Source organism: Protopterus annectens, chromosome 15.part0, assembly GCF_019279795.1.
Source record: "Protopterus annectens isolate FY-2018-M chromosome 15.part0, PAN1.0, whole genome shotgun sequence".
Taxonomy (NCBI): Eukaryota; Metazoa; Chordata; order Ceratodontiformes; family Protopteridae; genus Protopterus; species Protopterus annectens.
Window position 1 is genome coordinate 404335946 of NC_056749.1, and position 17575 is coordinate 404353520.

A 17575-nucleotide genomic window follows, 5' to 3' on the forward strand; every position below is an offset into this window, starting at 1 on the left:
TCATTTCATCCAGCATTGCATCCACTAATCAATACCTTCTACAGCAGCATACACCTTGAAGAGGACACTGAGATGTGCATGAGGCAGGAAATAAACACTCAAAGGTTTCTTATCTTGATGCCCACAAGCCGGTACCAAACTGACGGTCATCCCACACTAACGCATAATGCTCCCTGTGAGGGATTGCAGTTAGATCTATTTGGATCAAGGTACACATTATTACAAGGTCAACTATTTGGAAGAAAAAGACAGAGTGAAACTGAGATGGAAGACTCATTTTTCCTGGTTAATGTACCAGGATGGGCTAGACTTGACAGAAAAGCCAGAGATTGCAACAAAGCCAGTCAATAATGATCTTGTCTCTACCAGTAACTCTTTGGAGTACTGAAAATGAGCATGAATCCCTACATATCACTGTGTGATGGCAGTGCCAGAGTCAGAAAAGCCTGAGTGAAAGGAGCTAGTGTGTAGCTCCAAGGTCAAGATAAGAAGGGATGTCTTGAGAGATGTCCCTGCAAAAAGCACAACAGGTCTAAAGCAACTACTAACACTGTGCTATTGTAGAAGAACAAATATTCTGAATTCTCCCTAACAGCCCATTCAAGTTAAATCCATGGCCTTGGTCCATGGAATTAAATACAGTCACTTCCAAGTTAGTGAAGGCATTTCTGATAAAGCTGCAGCTAAGAATGGGATTTGGTTAGTTTTGGATAGAGATGGCACAAGAAACCTTTAGTGATCCACTCAGAACCATTCCTTTACAATGCCATCTTGTAGGAAGGGAGATCCATTTAAGAACATCATTATCAAGTCTGCCAGCTAATATTCTGGGCAATATTTTAATATCAAAATTAAGCAAGGAGAGGAGGTAAACCTATTCAAGTTAGAGCTAGGCCAGATTTAGGCAAGATGATTAAGGATTTTATACATTATGGAGGGAGAAAGACGGAGTTTGCTACCTCTTTGAATAAATCTAGCAATATTATAGTGAACTCTATTAACATTTAGGAAGTTATGGGTTCTCAGTGATTTATGGACCTTAAGTGTCCTAATTACAATTGTTTCCCCTGCATTTTGGGTGCATTATCATCTCTGCCACCAATTCTGTCATCAGTAGAGACTCCTGGTACTTAAGGGACACTGGATTTACCAGTCCTAAGGTAGAGTGGAAGAGAAGCTTGAGAAAACCTTAATAATGCAGGCAATCATAGGTCAGGCAATGCCACCTTAACACTGGACAGCAGTTATTACTCTAGAGGCCTGCCCAGCTGTCAACTGGTACACTATAGCTTTGTTTGTCAGTTAAAGTCCAATATGTGCCACACACCTAGCTACTACCAACTAGCTTTGTGCATAGTTGTCAAATGGGAATTCTACTCCTTGGGGGGGGGGGGTACTGCCATACAAGTCACTGTTAAAGATAGCAGTTGCACAGAAGGGCTTTTTGGAGGCTCTGTAGCTCTTGATCCAAAGGATTCACCAGGCCTTTCATGGTTTAGTAATATATATGCAGAATATCTCACAGTTTTACCTCATATGCAGAACTTCAATCCATCAAGATCTGGTTCTGGCATCTGGTTATGATTCTACAGGAATTCTGCAATGTACTCTAACTGTAGGATTTATAGTCAGGCTGCAGTAAGAGGCAAGGGTTTAACCTCTATAAGAGGGTGCATTTACCAAAAGGTAAGACAGACATGCCCATGGATATGACAAAATGTTCTAAAATGCACATGGGCAATTAATCATTGGGATACAAAAATCCTATCCAACTTACTATTCTTCAAGCTAACACACAACACAGCTACCTCCTAAATTGGTGAGGAGGTAATTGCCAAACATTACTCCATCCAATTCCTTTATCTACGAGTCCATGCAATGTACTACTCCAGGATGGCATTCTTTGAACTAAGATCCATCAAAGCTCAGGCAATTAAAATTACCTCCAAAAGTAATAAAGTTCTGTAACCTTCAAAATCTCAGACTAAATTCTTTATGACAGTTGTGGTCATGTGGGTACAAAACTACTGTGTGTGATGGCTTCTGACAGCAAAAGGCCAGGAGCCCTTCATTAATGACACTAGAGAAAATGTACAGGGATACCTGCTGTTCTTTATGCAGTTATTGCAATTCATATAAAAAAAACAAATGGCATCTTATCACCACAATAATAATGTGTCTCTTATATTAGGTTAGATGTTTAAGATCACCAAGATCATGTAATTTGTTTCAGAAATGTGAATTATGGGCCATGCCAGTTTCCTGATTTTTATTTGAATAACTGCACATGCTTAGGTACAGACTCCAATTTTTTAGACTTATAGTCATTTAAGAAAAATGTTAATATTGCAACATTCATTAGAAAACATTTCATTGTTATCCTAAACCAAGGGAAAACTGTCCTTGTGTTTTACTTGTATTCTGCTTTTAACTGCATATTAAAACTTCAAAAGAGATCACAGCTCTGTCTCTTGTGAGTCAGGCAGAAATTAGAACTAATCAATTAAGGACTCATACATAAGATAGAAGAGGTCACTTAAGGTTAATCATTTGTGAACTGAGAGGGTGGAGCTAGGAACTATACCTTCTATTTAAGGGGTAAAATAAAACATTTCAGAGCTTTACTAGAAAAGCTCACCAGACTACGTTACACTTTGCTGTGAAGGAAAGGTTAGTTTGCTTTTTATTTGTTGTATTTTGTATTACTTTATTGCCTTTTTATATTTGAATACTATGATTTTTCTTTACCTTGTGTTTTACTTGTATTCTACTTTTAACTGCATATTAAAACTTCAAAAGAGACCACAGCTCTGTCTCTTGCGAGTCAGGCAGAATTTTTTTCCACCCACCCACTTACTGTCGTATTTTTAAATACCACTGTCTTTCTAGTTGCCTGCCTCTTATGTTAATTTGATCATATATCTCATTTCCTCTCTGCTTTCACTGGCTTGTGTGAGTAAGCACATTATCATTTTGTGAAATCACTCCCCTTCAACTATTTAAATTTATTGGCCATCCTACTGTATTCCATAGTACCAGAATACAAAAGTGGCCACCCTCTTTCAATCTATCTTGCTGTTTTAATGTTTTAAAAATAGTGACTCTGCACTAAAACTTAACTTTTTAGACAGGTAAAACTTAAGTTACCTACTTTCACATCTAACTTATCTAGTGCACACTGCAGTGTTTAGGATAAACCATTTTTTTCATCTTACCTTTAAGCATCCCTGTGACTAGCACTTGCTCTAATACCTGCTGGAAAGCACTAGGAAGCCTTAAACTGATACAATCACTCAACTCTCCTGGTTAATAAGGAGAAATTAATCATAGGCACTAAACAGCCTATAATTGCAAAGTACCTTGCTAAGGCAAGGGAAAACAGCTCCTGTACTTTACAAAAAAAGCACCAAACCAGGCATGTCCAAGGGTCTGCTTCCAGTGATTTCTCCTGTCCACCTGGTGAATCTGGGCATACTGGGGCAATGCAGCAATTGCCTCATGTACACAGACAACCCTGTCCTCCTACCACCCAACAGTACAACCTGTGAGAGATGCACTTACGTAGCCAAACTGGAAGAAAAGCTCTCTCCACCCAAGATTGGCTAGACAGTCAAGAGGAGAAGGTCAACACCTGCACTACACCTTAAGCAACATACAGCCCTTCCAAACCCACACCACCAACACCCACACATAGCAGCATTAAATCCACAGCCCTTAACTGTAACTTATCCAAGCAACAAGGACCTCCAAAGCTGAAATGCAAACAAACACCAATCACAATCAAAGTATCACATAGCTCACAACACCAGTGTACCAGCCATCAACAGCCCCTAAGGCAAGACAATGTACCTAACACTTTAGTCATAGGTGACTCTATAGTCAGGCACACTGATGTCCCACAAACCAGGCTGAACAAGGAGAAAATTACAGTCAGCTGCCTGTCGGGTGCCAGGATCGGCCACATAAAGCATGCACTCAAGTCACTCCACTCCACAACAAGTACAAATATGACTCTGTCATTGTCCATGTTGGAGTGAATGACTTGATACATACCTCCCTGGACAACATGAAGTGACATGGAAGAGCTCTCAGATCACGTGGCCCAGGCAGGTATGACCCTAGCCCTGAGTAGCATCCTGCCTTCACCCAGAATGATACCACAATACAAGGACAAAATGATTGACTTCAACAATTGGCTAAGCTTCTGGTGTCGTTCAAAGGGGATCCAATATCTATCTGCCTGGGACGACATGATCGACAGATCACAATGCTTTGCCAGAGATGGCCTGCACCTGTCTCCCCTGGGATTCAGGTTACTGGCTAAGGCTCTTGCCACCCCTATAGTGCCTTTTTTAGGCAAAGGTCAAAAGACAAAACCACCACCGTAACAGGTACAAGCATGCAAATTTTGAAGGTAATGCTACTCAATGCTAGAAGTCTAAACCTCAAAATGCACTCTCTCTCGAGGCACTCCTTAAAATGGAGAACATCGATATATATGCAGTAACTGAGACCTGGTTCAAGGATCCAGACAGCACCCCTACAATACCAGGCTACAACTCAACATATTTTTCGGCGACCAAACCAGGACCGAAACACTAAAGGTGGAGGAGTGTCCATATTCACCAAGGATATTCACACCACCAGGCTAGTTGCCCAACACAATGCATCTGAAATTCTCCATGTGAAACTAACACTATGTAAGACTGCAATCCAAATTGTAGCTTGCTACAGATCCCCCACCATGCCCCAAGATTCTCACTACACCTTTCTAAAAATACTGGAAAATATTAAGATACAACCAAGCACCCTAATACTGGTTGATTTCAACTGCCCTGCCTTTAACTGGGAAAACTACTCGTGTTCCAACACCTTTGACCAACGGTTATTGGAATTCATAAATTCCAACACCCTGGATCAACTAATCCATAGTCCCACCAGGGGCTCCAATATCCTAGACCTGGTCATTACCAACATGGGAAATCGATGCTCCTATGGTCACCCCCTCGTTGGTCAGGTCTGACCATAAGCTAATCACCTTAACACCCCCATCCCCCAGTAAGGAAACCTCCATAAAAAACTTCTCCAAAGCCAACTTCATGCTACTCAATTCAGAAGTGACAAACTTCATGACACCCATGCAGACGGGAACTGAAAGTCTGACTGCTGAATCCTACACTAAGGCACTGTACGAACACATCTACTCATGCATGAATCGTGCCATCCCAAATAGACTCAAGATGCACTCCTCCAAAAAAAAAGAAGCCAATCTGGTGGTCCCCTGCCATAAATAAACTTTATAACAAAAGGAAGAAACTGTTGCAGAAAAGAGGAAAATCCCAGGATGCAAAAAACTCCCTTACCAGCCTCAGTAAGAAGTTGAGATCCCTCATAAAATCCTCCAAAGCTAGTTATGAAAATAAAATTGCCAAAGATTCCAAAGACAACCACAAGGCAGTCTATAACTATGTCAAGAATCTAAATGGCAATGCTCAGATCTGCTCTGAGCTACAACAGAATGGCATTAAATATACTGATTCCCAGGGATATTGCCTATATCCTGGCAGATCAATTCAGTGCCAACTTCACCCCCCTCTCACCCACTAAATGGCCCATCTTAATACCGGAAGATTGCCAAATTCCGGTAATAACAGCCACAGAGGTAAAAAAAACGCACTCTCCAAAGCTAAGAATACAGCATCCATGGGACCAGATGACATCCCGGGCTGTGTATTACATGAACTACAAAATGAACTGGCACCTCACCTAAGTGTCATGTTTAATCATAGCCTCACCTTAGGCTTTGTGCCCACTGAGTGGTGCACAGCTACATTTATCCCATTCCACAAGGGGAGATCCACCTTGGATCCAGGGAACTACTGCCCCATCAGAATGACGAGCCTAATCTGCAAGGCCATGGAACGTATTATCATGGAACTTATAAACAAAGACATTGGCAACCTTCAAACACTGGACCCCACACAGTTTGGGTTCGTGAAGGGCCTATCTTGTCTCCTGAACCTGATTGACTTCTTCAAATCAGTCTCCAGAGCCGTGGGGACAAGTGTAAGGCTGTCCACACAGCCTATCTCGACCTCGCCAAGGCCTCTGACACCATCCCCCACTTTGGAATCATAGATAGATTTACTAAGTTGGGCATTAATCCCTACATCACTCGATGGGTTGCCAACTGGCTTACTGACAGAACTCACACTGTAAAAGTAGCCAACTCCAAATCCAGCTCTAGACAAGTGGAGTGCCTCAGGGTTCAATCATGGGACCGCTCTTGTTTGGCATCTACTGCTCTGAAGTACAGGCCAACACTAAGGAACTCTGGCTAACAAAGTTCGCAGATGACTGCAAACTGGGAGCCATTATTGAATCCCCAAATTATGTGGATACTCTATAAAAGGGCCTTACAGAAACAGATGCTTGGTGCCAGAGCCATGGGCTCAAGCTCAATGCCAAGAAATGTATAGGTATCCCCTTTGGGAAAAAACATGTACCCGTGAATTACTACATAGGTGGCAGTACATTAAACACCGAAAGTGTGATAAGAGACTTAGGGACATAGGTGGACAGTGGTCTCACCTTCAATAACCACATCACCACAACAGTCAGGAAATCCTATGTGGCACACATCACCAAGAGCTTTTCATCCAGAAAAATGGAGGTTATTGTCCCACTGTACTCATTCCCTCATTAGACCCATTATAGAATACAACGCCCCATTTGGTATGTACCTCTCAAGTCATCTGCAACAACTGGAAATACCACAGAAATACCTCACTAAAAGAATCACAGGCCTAAAGCAGATGACCTACACTGGCAGCCTTAAAAAACTCCAGCTATACTCTGTCGCATATAGTCTATTCAGAGGAGATCTCTGCTTAACATACAAGGCCACATCAAACCCAGAGCTGTTGGACATGCTACACTTAAATTCCAATCCCTCAGAACCACATGCTCCAGGGATATAAACCTTGTCATCACAATAAACAAAACATGCTGGAGGGATAGGTTCCTGACCCAGACACTCCCCAGACTCTGGAATAGACTGCCCATACATGTCAAGCAGAGTGCCTCTTTGGCCCTCTTCAAAAGGAACCTTGACGATTGGATGGGAGAAAGGAAATTCACCCCGGGGATCATGTCAGTTGCCCTGCTAGAGAGGAGTCCAGGGAAGTAATTAATGTGGGAAGAAATAGCCAGGGAATTGTTATAGCTAGGCTTGTATAGGCCCTAGGGCTGATAGCCTAGTACCAACCTATGAACCTATAAATGTTAGAAGCATCTGAGACAGGTGGTGCAGTGGTAGTGTTGTTGCCTCACAGCAAGAGGTTCTCCTGTTTGATTCTCGGCTGGAGTGTGGGGAGTGCCTTCTGTGTGGAGTCTGCATGTCCTCCCCACAGTTGGGTGGGTGTTCGAAAGACATACGTAAATAGACGTGCCTTCGTTGAAGGTTGAACATCGAGCTGGCACCTCGGCGTTTGTGAAAATCTACTGCCAATCATTAGCGGACCGGAGTTCTGCTGTGGCGACCCCTAACCGGGAAAAGCCGAAAGACAACAACATAATTTCTTAGAAAAGTTCTGAGTATCCAATTAAAATTAAGTGACAACAGTGTAGTAAGAATATGATTGGTAAATATTAGATAACATAAGCACAGCCTATTCAAATTTGTAGTCAAAAGTTCAGACAGTTAGCTATATGACCTTTCAAACGGAGAGCCTGACTGACAAAATTCAGTAATCCATTTTAAGATTTTACTTCCTTTTTGCAAAAAAAAAAGAAGTTATGTCTTACCATAACGTTCCATCTGATGGGTTTGGTTCCAAGCCCTCGGAACAGAGTCGGCCTTATACCAAGCTTGCGTGCACCAAAAACTCTCAAGCTAAGCTGCTACCCACAATGCCCTTTGCTCAGTTACCTCAGATCGAGTTTGCATGCAACATATAGAGAAAGAATAAGTCAGAGGCCATCTCTGCCAGAAACCCTAATATGCCACAAAGACCCAGAAGATCCATCAGGAACCTTAGGAGGGGGTCAGTGGGAGGGTGTGATGACTGGAAGAAGATCAACAACTCAGATGGAATGTTATGGTAAGACATAACTTCTTTATTTGAAGTTGTTAATCATCTTCCTATTCATCACTGATGGGACCGAGTCCCCAGCTACTTGGAGAACCTGGGTGGCCCTTATGGAAGAACATTCCTGAGAACCATTGAACCAAAGGCCGCTCTTCCCCTGGAGATCAGATCCAATTTGTAATGCTTGATAAAAGTGTGGGGCTTAGCCCAAATGGCAGCTGCACAAATGTCATCCATGGAGGCCCTAGAAAGGAAGGCAATGGATGCTGTAATAGCCCTAGTTGAGTGAGCTTTGATTTGGCCAGGCTTAGATCCCTCCGTAAGTAAACATGTGAAGGCAATGCAATCTCTGAGCCATTTAGACAAAGTAACCTTTGATACTGCACCTCCCGGGTAGGGCCCGGAAAGGAAATGAAAAGCTGGTCTGGTTTGCAAAATTATTTAGTTCTGTCCAGATAAAAGCGTAATTGTCTATGAACATCCAGGGAATGAAGGCAGTATTCTCCCTTGTTAGAGTAATTTGGGAAAAACACAGGAAGTTCAATGGACTGGTTAATCAAAAAGTCAGAAACCACTTTGGGGAGAAATGATGGGTTAAGTTCGAAGTGATACTCTGGCCTTATGAAAGGTCAGATAAGGGCTCCTGATACATAATGCTTGTAATTCAGAAATTCATCTTGATGAAGTTATAGCCACCAGGAATAAGGATTTCCATGATAAGAATTTTAGATCACAGGTGGCAGCTGGCTCAAACAGTGGCAGGGAGAGAGTCTGCAGAACCCAGGACAAATTCCATGCCTCCACCGGCTGTCTAATACGAGGACTGCTGTGAAAAATACCCTTGAGGAAGGTCTTGCAGAGATGAGAGAGATAAGTGGTACTCCTTCAGACCCGTTATGGAAGATGGAAATAGCTGCTAGATGGACTCGAATGGTAGAAGCCGAGGCCCCTTTGTCGAACAGCTCAGCCAAATAATGAAGAATAGTGGCTACGGGGGCTGAGAACGGGTCTAGCTCCTGATTACGTGACCAGATAGAAAATCTTTTCCATTTATCCCTGTAACGTTTTCTGGTGGATGGTTTATGAGAAGCCAAAAATAATATCCCGGACAGGTGAAGAAAGGGTTTCCTGCCTGGCAACCAACAAAAGTAGAGAAACCAAGCTGTCAGCTTGAGGGTGGACAGATTCAGGGAGTCAGCCCTTGTGTGTGAGAAATTAGGTCCTGACGACTGTCTAAGATCCAAGGAGGTTGTAACAGATGAGGTCGAAGGAAGGGGAGCCACACTTGGTGAGGCCAGAATGGAGCGATGAGGATCACTTTGCTTCTCAACCGAATGGCCTTCCGTAGAATAAGGGGAATTGGAGGGTAAGCATAAAGAAAACCCATGGGCCAGTCATGGACTACAGCATCATTCGGTGACTCCCCAAGAGGAGGAAAGAGGGCAAAGTAGCTGATTCATTTTGTATTTGAAGGGGAGGCAAAAGGGTCAATGCATGGCTGGCCCCAGCAGTTGAAAATTTCTGTCGCCACACTCTGGTTGAGAGACCACTCATGAGGATGAAGGATGCATCTGCTCAGTCTGTCTGCAATCACGTTGGAGCTCCCCGGGATATGCGTTGCGATCAGGAAGCGGTTGGAAGCTATCACCCACTGCCAGATTCTCATGGCTTCACGACAAAGGTGGTAAGACTTAGTCCCTCCTTGTTTATGTACCAGACTACAGACATGTTGTCCAACTAGACAGCAATCATTCCGGATGGAAGAAGTGGATGAAAAGCTTGTAACGCCAACAGCACTGCTCTTAACTCCAGGACATTGATATGCAAATTGACCTCTACATTGGACCACGTGCCTTAGACTGACTTTCCCTGGAAGTGGCCCCCCACCCCATCAGGGAAGCATCCGTGGTCACTGTGGTGCTGGGCTGTGGAACCTGGAAGGGACGACACCAAAGATTTTCATCTGTACTCATCCACCAGAGGAGATCTTGTTTGCAAATGTTGGTGATGAGGATCTCTGAGCTCAGGGGGTGGAGATTTGGTATCCACTGGGCCTGAAGGAGCATTGTAGTAATCCCATGTGTAGTCTGGCAAATGGAACTATGGGGATGGCTGCAGCCATAGATCCCAAGGCCTGACGAATCTCCCTTGCAGACACCTTGCTTTGACAGAGTATTACCTGAACTTGTGCCCTGAGTCTCTGAAGCCTGTGGAAAGGAAGTGAGATTAGGCTTGACTGCGTGTTGAATACTGCCCCTATGAATTCCAGTTGTTGTGGTGGTTGAAGGTTTGATTTCTCCCAGTGTATGGTGATGCCTAATGACTCCGCTAGAGCCAATGTGTAGTGGAGGACCCTGACCAGAAGATGCTTGGTGGGGACAGAGAGGAGCCAATTGTCTAGATATGGAAACACCTGGAATCCCTGAAGCCTCAGATGAGCTGTTACCACAGCAAGACATTTCGTGAATACACTAGGTGTCGTCGAGAGACTGAAAGGCAGGGCTCTGAATTGATAGTGATTGGCTCCCAACTGGAAGCGAAGGAGGCTCCTGGAGCACTTGTCCATCTTGATATGGTAATATGCATCCCAGAGATCTAATGAGCACATCCAACACACCCTCCGCGGAAAGGGGAGGGTGGATTGAATCGTGACCATGTGGAACTTGGTCTGAACTACTGATTTGTTTAAATGACTGAGCTCCAGAATGGGCCTCCCAGTCCTCTGTTTTCTTTGGCACCAAAATGAATCTTGAGTAGAACCCTGATCAGCACTGATCTGAGGGGACCTGTTGGATGGTTCATGTTTAAAGTAGCTTTCGTATTTCAGAAGCTGCCCCCTCCCTTTGACTGGGTGGAACATCGGGATGGGATTTTGGAGGTCTTGGATAGGATATTAGTGGAATATGGTAGCCTCTGGTAATGATTCTCTGCATCCACTGATCGTTCGTAATGGATAGCCAGGCAGCTTGGTGCAGAGAGATACGCACCCCGACTGCTTCCAGAGGAAAGCAATTGGGCAGTGCCTCAGGAGTGCTGATATGGTCTACCTGAGAAGGAATCACTGGAACCCTGTTTCCGGGGACCCCCTCTGCCCTGAAAGGGATGTCTTCCATTATTGGAACTGCCTCTGGAGGAGTCCTCACCATGTGCGTCTTGGAAAGGACCTTGAAACTTCTTGTGCCACATCTTTCCACTCCCCTGACTCCTGGAGAAGGAACGCTGAGGTTTGGAAAAGCATAGGCCAATGGCAGACAAGGTCTTCCCATCTTGCTCGCACCTGGCTAGTGTATCCTTGACCTTAGCACCAAACAGAGCCGAAGGCTCGATAGGGGGATTCAGAAAGGAAGACTTGAAGGAGTCTGTGAGGTCACAGATGCACATCCAGGCGTGACGTCTCATGACTACGCCTGCACCTGCAGCTCTAGCCACTCCTTCGGTTGCATGTGACAGCAACCTCATGGAGGAATGAGATATGGATTCTAGGGTAGCAAGTTGGGAAGCAACTTTATCTCATGCTTCATCCGATATTTGACCCGCGAGAGTCCCAGAGAGTTTGGAGATAAGATCTCTCTGGAGCTTCGTAAAATGTGCCAGAAAGTTCAGAGACCTAACCGCGAAGGTCGCTGATGCAAAGATTCGCTACCCTAACCTGTCCACTGCCTGGGACTCTCTGTTGGGCAAGTGAACAATAGGACTCTCTTCTGCAAGGTCCTTATTCATGGCAGCCACCACCACCAATGCGCCCACTGGCAAGCCTCTGAACCAATTATGTTGATCCTCTGGAGGGGAAAGTACTTTGTCTGATCTCCTGGGGATGGCCTCAATGGAGTTGGGGCTCTTCCAAGCCCATTGCACGATGAGCTTAACCAACTCATTGGCAGGGGGGGGGTCACCCAAGAAGTAGAGGGCCAAGAGTGAAAGGCCTGCAGGAATACGGATTCCTCTGAGGAAGGGGTTGAGGACTTCCAATCACCCCTCTGTTTCAAGATTTCCATGATGTCCCCAAAGGACAGATTGTCAGGGGGTGACCGTGGGGACGCTTCCCCATCATCGTAGTCCATATCCTCTGTGAGGGACTCCTCTGGGGAGTCCGTGTGTTTCCTCTTATACACCCGTTTCCGAGGGGGGGTTTCGGTGGGAACATCCGAAGAAGACTCGGAAAGTGAAATGCCCTGGACAGGGGTCTCCTGGGCCTTGAGCTCTCAGAATCCTTGGGGGGGTGGCCTTTGACAGCTTCAAACCAGAGGGAACTGGGGGAATAACCAACTGTGGAGGATTGCTGGCAGCAAGCACCCTCTCCATCACCCGGAAAGCAGGCCCGCCCGAGGATGAATGAGAACCCGGAACCGAAGAAGACAAAATCGGAACCGGGGTCACACCCTGCTCCAGACGGTCCACCCCCAGGGATGGAGCCTCAATCAAGTTTGAAGTGGTAGACACCCTCTGATCTGAAGTTGGGGCCGACAGAGCCATTGGAACAGACCTGGAACCGGGGACTCACCCCCCCCCCAAGCATGAGATTGAGGAAGGGTGGGTTCTGACGGAACCGGCACCCAAAGGGATCTCGGAGACTCAGACAGAGTTGTTGTCGGCACCAAGAAAGGAATTCCTCTAGTAAAAGTTGGATAGATGAGCCTTGAAACCGAGGGGTCCAAGGGAGGAGAGTAAGTAGGGGTTGCTGGAGAAATAGACTTAAAGCCAGGAGTGGGATAGGGTCTAGGTGGATTTCAGATTCCCCTAGCAGTCAGCAGCTGATCAAAAAGGCGCACTACATCCAATTCGGAAAGGCTCCTAGTGGATCTCACTGAAGCACCTGAGAGGGAGTCAGACCGGTCCAAAAAGGGACTGCAGGCTTGTCCAGCAAACGGGTCCACATTGAAGGAGTATCAGGTCTGTGGTGTGTTGCAGAACAGCACCGACGATTCCAATTTTGCAACAGGTAATAAAGGTATGGTCAGAGCTGTGAATGGGCTCAGAGCAGAAGTCACTATAGGGGTGGATGACAGGAATGGTTCTGAGGTAGTTGATGGAGCCGATATTGGAGTCGAAATGGGCAAAGTCGGTGCCGATAAAGAAGTCAATACATTGGTCGGTGCCGAGGCAGAAGGCAGTGCCATAATTGTTGGTGCCGGGGTGGGCGCTGACGGGGCTACCTTGGTAAACTTCATTGGAACCAAGCTCGGAGCCAATGTGGTAGTTGGCACCGATGAGGCAGAACTGTGTTCAGAAGAGGACTTATGGGCCTTGTGCTTGTGACCCTTACCTCTATCACCGGCCGGTGAAGAGGGGTCTGATCAAGTACATTTCTTGTCCGAAGGAGGGGGTGAGACCTCCATTGCAGAAATGGCCTCCAAAAAAGGTGAAGCAAACAGGCTCTTTAAAATAAGTTTGTTATGATGTTCATTCAGCATCCGCTGACAAACTAGCACAGATATCACATGGGGGTTTTGCCAACAAATGCAGAACCCACAAACAGTATACACATTCTTCATGGAGGTCACTCACTATTCGGCAGTTTACCACTGCAAGAAGAGCAGTGTTTAAACCCCGTAGTTCCCTTCTTTTCAGACATCCCAGAACACACTCCCGCACACAAGGGAAAGAGAGAGGAAATGAAGGAGAGAGAAGCAAATACCAACAATGGTAACAAGATACCGTAAAGGTAGAAAGTTAGAAATATCAAGAAATTACCAACAATGGTAAGAGAGAATTACCTGTGGGTAGAGCTGAAGCAATATAGAACAACAAGTTATAAAAGGAGAAAAAAACTTTTTCAGACCAGTAAATATATCTGAAAAAAGCACTTAGCTGGAGAGCTCGGTGAAACTCTGCTATATGGCTGCGTGGCAAATGAGATCTGAGGTAATTGAGCAAAGGGCATTGTGGGTAGCAGCTTAGCTTGAGAGTTTTGGTGCACGCAAGCTTGGTATAAGGCTGACTCAGGTCCGAGGGCTCGGAACCGAACCCATCAGTGATGAATGGTTTTCTACCCCGGGCTGCTGTGAGTACCTGTCCTCAGCGTTGTTGGCTCTGTTTCTAACTCCCTATTTTGCTACAAGGTTGCTTGTTACCTCTAGCTTCCTGGTGAGACAGACCCCTGCAAACAATTTCTAAGTATCTCTGCATATAGAAAGAAACCTGCTGCTCGGCCTTAGGAACCCTGCTAACAGGCAAGAAAGTTTCTAACTCCCTATTTTGCTACAAGGTTGCTTGTTACCTCTAGCTTCCTGGTGAGACAGACCCCTGCAAACAATTTCTAAGTATCTCTGCATATAGAAAGAAACCTGCTGCTCGGCATTAGGAACCCTGCTAACAGGCAAGAAAGTTTCTAACTCCCTATTTTGCTACAAGGTTGCTTGTTACCTCTAGCTTCCTGGTGAGACAGACCCCTGCAAACAATTTCTAAGTATCTCTACATATAGAAAGAAACCTGCTGCTCAGCCTTAGGAACCCTGCTAACAGGCAAGAAAGTTTCTAACTCCCTATTTTGCTACAAGGTTGCTTGTTACCTCTAGCTTCCTGGTGAGACAGACCCCTGCAAACAATTTCTAAGTATCTCTGCATATAGAAAGAAACCTGCTGCTCGGCCTTTGGAACCCTGCTAACAGGCAAGAAAGTACGTGTTTTATTAAGCCTAGCGGCAAAGCTGAACACTGCCTTAAGAACTGTGGTTTCAGTCAGGCACTCGAACTAGACAGGATACCCTGCAGCCATACCCCCTCTCCTCCCTTTAAATCTTTTTGTCTTACTTTATCTTCTCTATCCTCTCCATTTGCTTTCTCCCGTATTATAACCACTGAACCTTGCAATTTTCTTTTTTACCTTCCATCCCTATACTTTAACCTTGGCTGCCAAACAATTTGTGACCACTAGGTGGCACCCTGAACTGGGTTCTCTCTTCTGTAATTTCTACCTTCTGCTCCTAGAATGGAACCCATTTAAAAGGTCTGATCTTAATCTAACTAAGAAAGAAGGACTGTCTTTCCTGCCCTTTTCCTCTACCACTCTTTCTGCTACTCTCCTCTTTAATAGCAAGTAGCTACCCCTCCATATTCTCCACCTTCCATCCTGGCCTCCTCACTTACCTGTACCAACTGAAAGTACCACGGGAGTCGGTGCTTACAGATTGTTTTCTGCTGAACATTTTCACTTACTTGTCTCAGCCTTGTGACTACTTTCCCACTGTCAATCAGCCTCTTGTCCCACCTTTAACTATCCCAATACTACTACACCCATTTTTGGTATTCATGCTTTTCTCTTTTTCCTCTACTTGTCTAACGTATTCTCGTGAGGACGTCCCACCTTACACTTACTAACCTTCCTTTTGCTTTAGCCCCTCCTGCACTACCTGCTTGCTCCTTTTCTCCCCCCCCCCCACCACCTCATATCCCTTCTAAATCCATAAATCCCTCTCATCCTGTGAGGCACCATCTTTTCTTTCTGGTTTTTTACCCCGGGCTGCTGTGAGTACCTGTCCTCAGCGTTGTTGGCTCTGTAAGTTACTGTGTGATAAATATTTACTATATCATACCTTTTTCACTGACTAAACGACTCAGCCGATAGATGACATTACTAGCTATAATGGAAGATATGTCTGGTTAGTCTTGGAAACTTTGCGCTGTTGTATTGAGTGGCTTGTACGGTCAACTGTATGCTGCGTTCACCACGTGGAGTTGTTTGTTGGCTATTCCCACTTCCGTGGCTTGGAGCTGAAGCACTCGTTAATCATACTATATTAGCTTTGAATGCTTTTTTCTAATTAACCTAGTATCACTTTCATTGGGATATGCTTTCTATACGATACCTCCCTGAATAATTGGGTATTCCCCTGTAGACATTGCAATTGGAGCAACAGTCTCTTCTTTTTTGAACGCAGGGAATTAGAGCATCTTCATAGGGATGCAATAGCAATTACCTGTATATCACTAGTGAGTTTTCTCTTAATATGGCCTAAAGAGTAACATTTAGCGTGTCACTCTTAATATGGCTTTAGAGCCTTCAATGACTTAGCCATTACGTTAGTATAGATCCGTGTTTAGAGCTTACAACTCTAATCCCCCTTAGCAGACAATCTAAGTACCTGAGAGGCTCTCGAGAAATGGAGAAGAGCTTGCGACACCTCTGAATTGTGAGAGCAATAATGAAGGGAGCCGTCCAAAGCCACTAGATACTTATCAGCGGACTCTATATGTTTTTAGCTGACTATATTATTAACGTTTGTTAATTTAAGCCTGAATGGACCTGCAATGCTATTGCTGATTTCCTGTATTTTCTTTAGATTATTTATAGTGAAACTAGCTTGTTTATTACATCTTATAACTGTTTATATTACTGATTCTGTAAGGTTTAATAAATGTTGGGCTAGCTTGAATATTTAGTATCTTAAAGGTCTTTATGTTGCATAGTCTTCAGTATCCTAAGCGCACTGTATTTTACTGTTTAATAACCTAGTAGCACATATTATTTCTCTGTAAAAGCCCTACCGTTAACTGTGGTTAGCTTGTACCTTTGTGCATTATACGGTGTACCTACACATGACTGAATTGTATTAATGAATGCTTGAAAGTATGTTGATATGTACTTAATATATTACTACCTAATCTTTACAAAGGAGTGTTTTTTTTCTTCACTCCTTCAAGCTAATTTTTTTTTCTCCCCTCTCATTTCCCTCCTATCCCAGGTTTCTAACTCCCTGTTTTGATACAAGGTTGCTTGTTACCTCTAGCTTCCTGGTGAGACAGACCCCTGCAAACAATTTCTAAGTATCTCTGCATATAGAAATAAACCTGCTGCTCAGCCTTAGGAACCCTGCTAACAGGCAAGAAAGCATGTGTTTTATTAAGCCTAGCGGCAAAGCTGAACACTGCCTTAAGAACTGTGGTTTCAGTCAGGCACTCGAACTAGACAGGATACCCAGCAGCCATACCCCCTCTCCTCCCTTTAAATCTTTTTGTCTTACTTTATCTTCTCTGTCCTCTCCATTTGCTTTCTCCCGTATTATAACTACTGAACCTTGCAATTTTCTTTTTTACCTTCCATCCCTATACTTTAACCTTGGCTGCCAAACAATTTGTGACCACTAGGTGGCACCCTGAACTGGGTTCTCTCTTCTGTAATTTCTACCTTCTGCTCCCAGAATGGAACCCATTTAAAAGGTCTGATCTTAATGTAACTAAGAAAGAAGGACTGTCTTTCCTGCCCTTTTCCTCTACCACTCTTTCTGCTACTCTCCTCTTTAATAGCAAGTAGCTACCCCTCCCTATTCTCCAGCTTCCATCCTGGCCTCCTCACTTACCTGTACCAACTGAAAGCACCACGGGAGTCGGTGCTTACAGATTGTTTTCTGCTGAACATTTTCACTTACTTGTCTCAGCCCGCTCTGTTCGCCCTAACGGGCTCACTCCGCTCCCCTACCCTACCCTACCCCCAATTCCCACACACCCACAGTACAGTAAACTTTGTACCCACATAACCACACCCCCAGC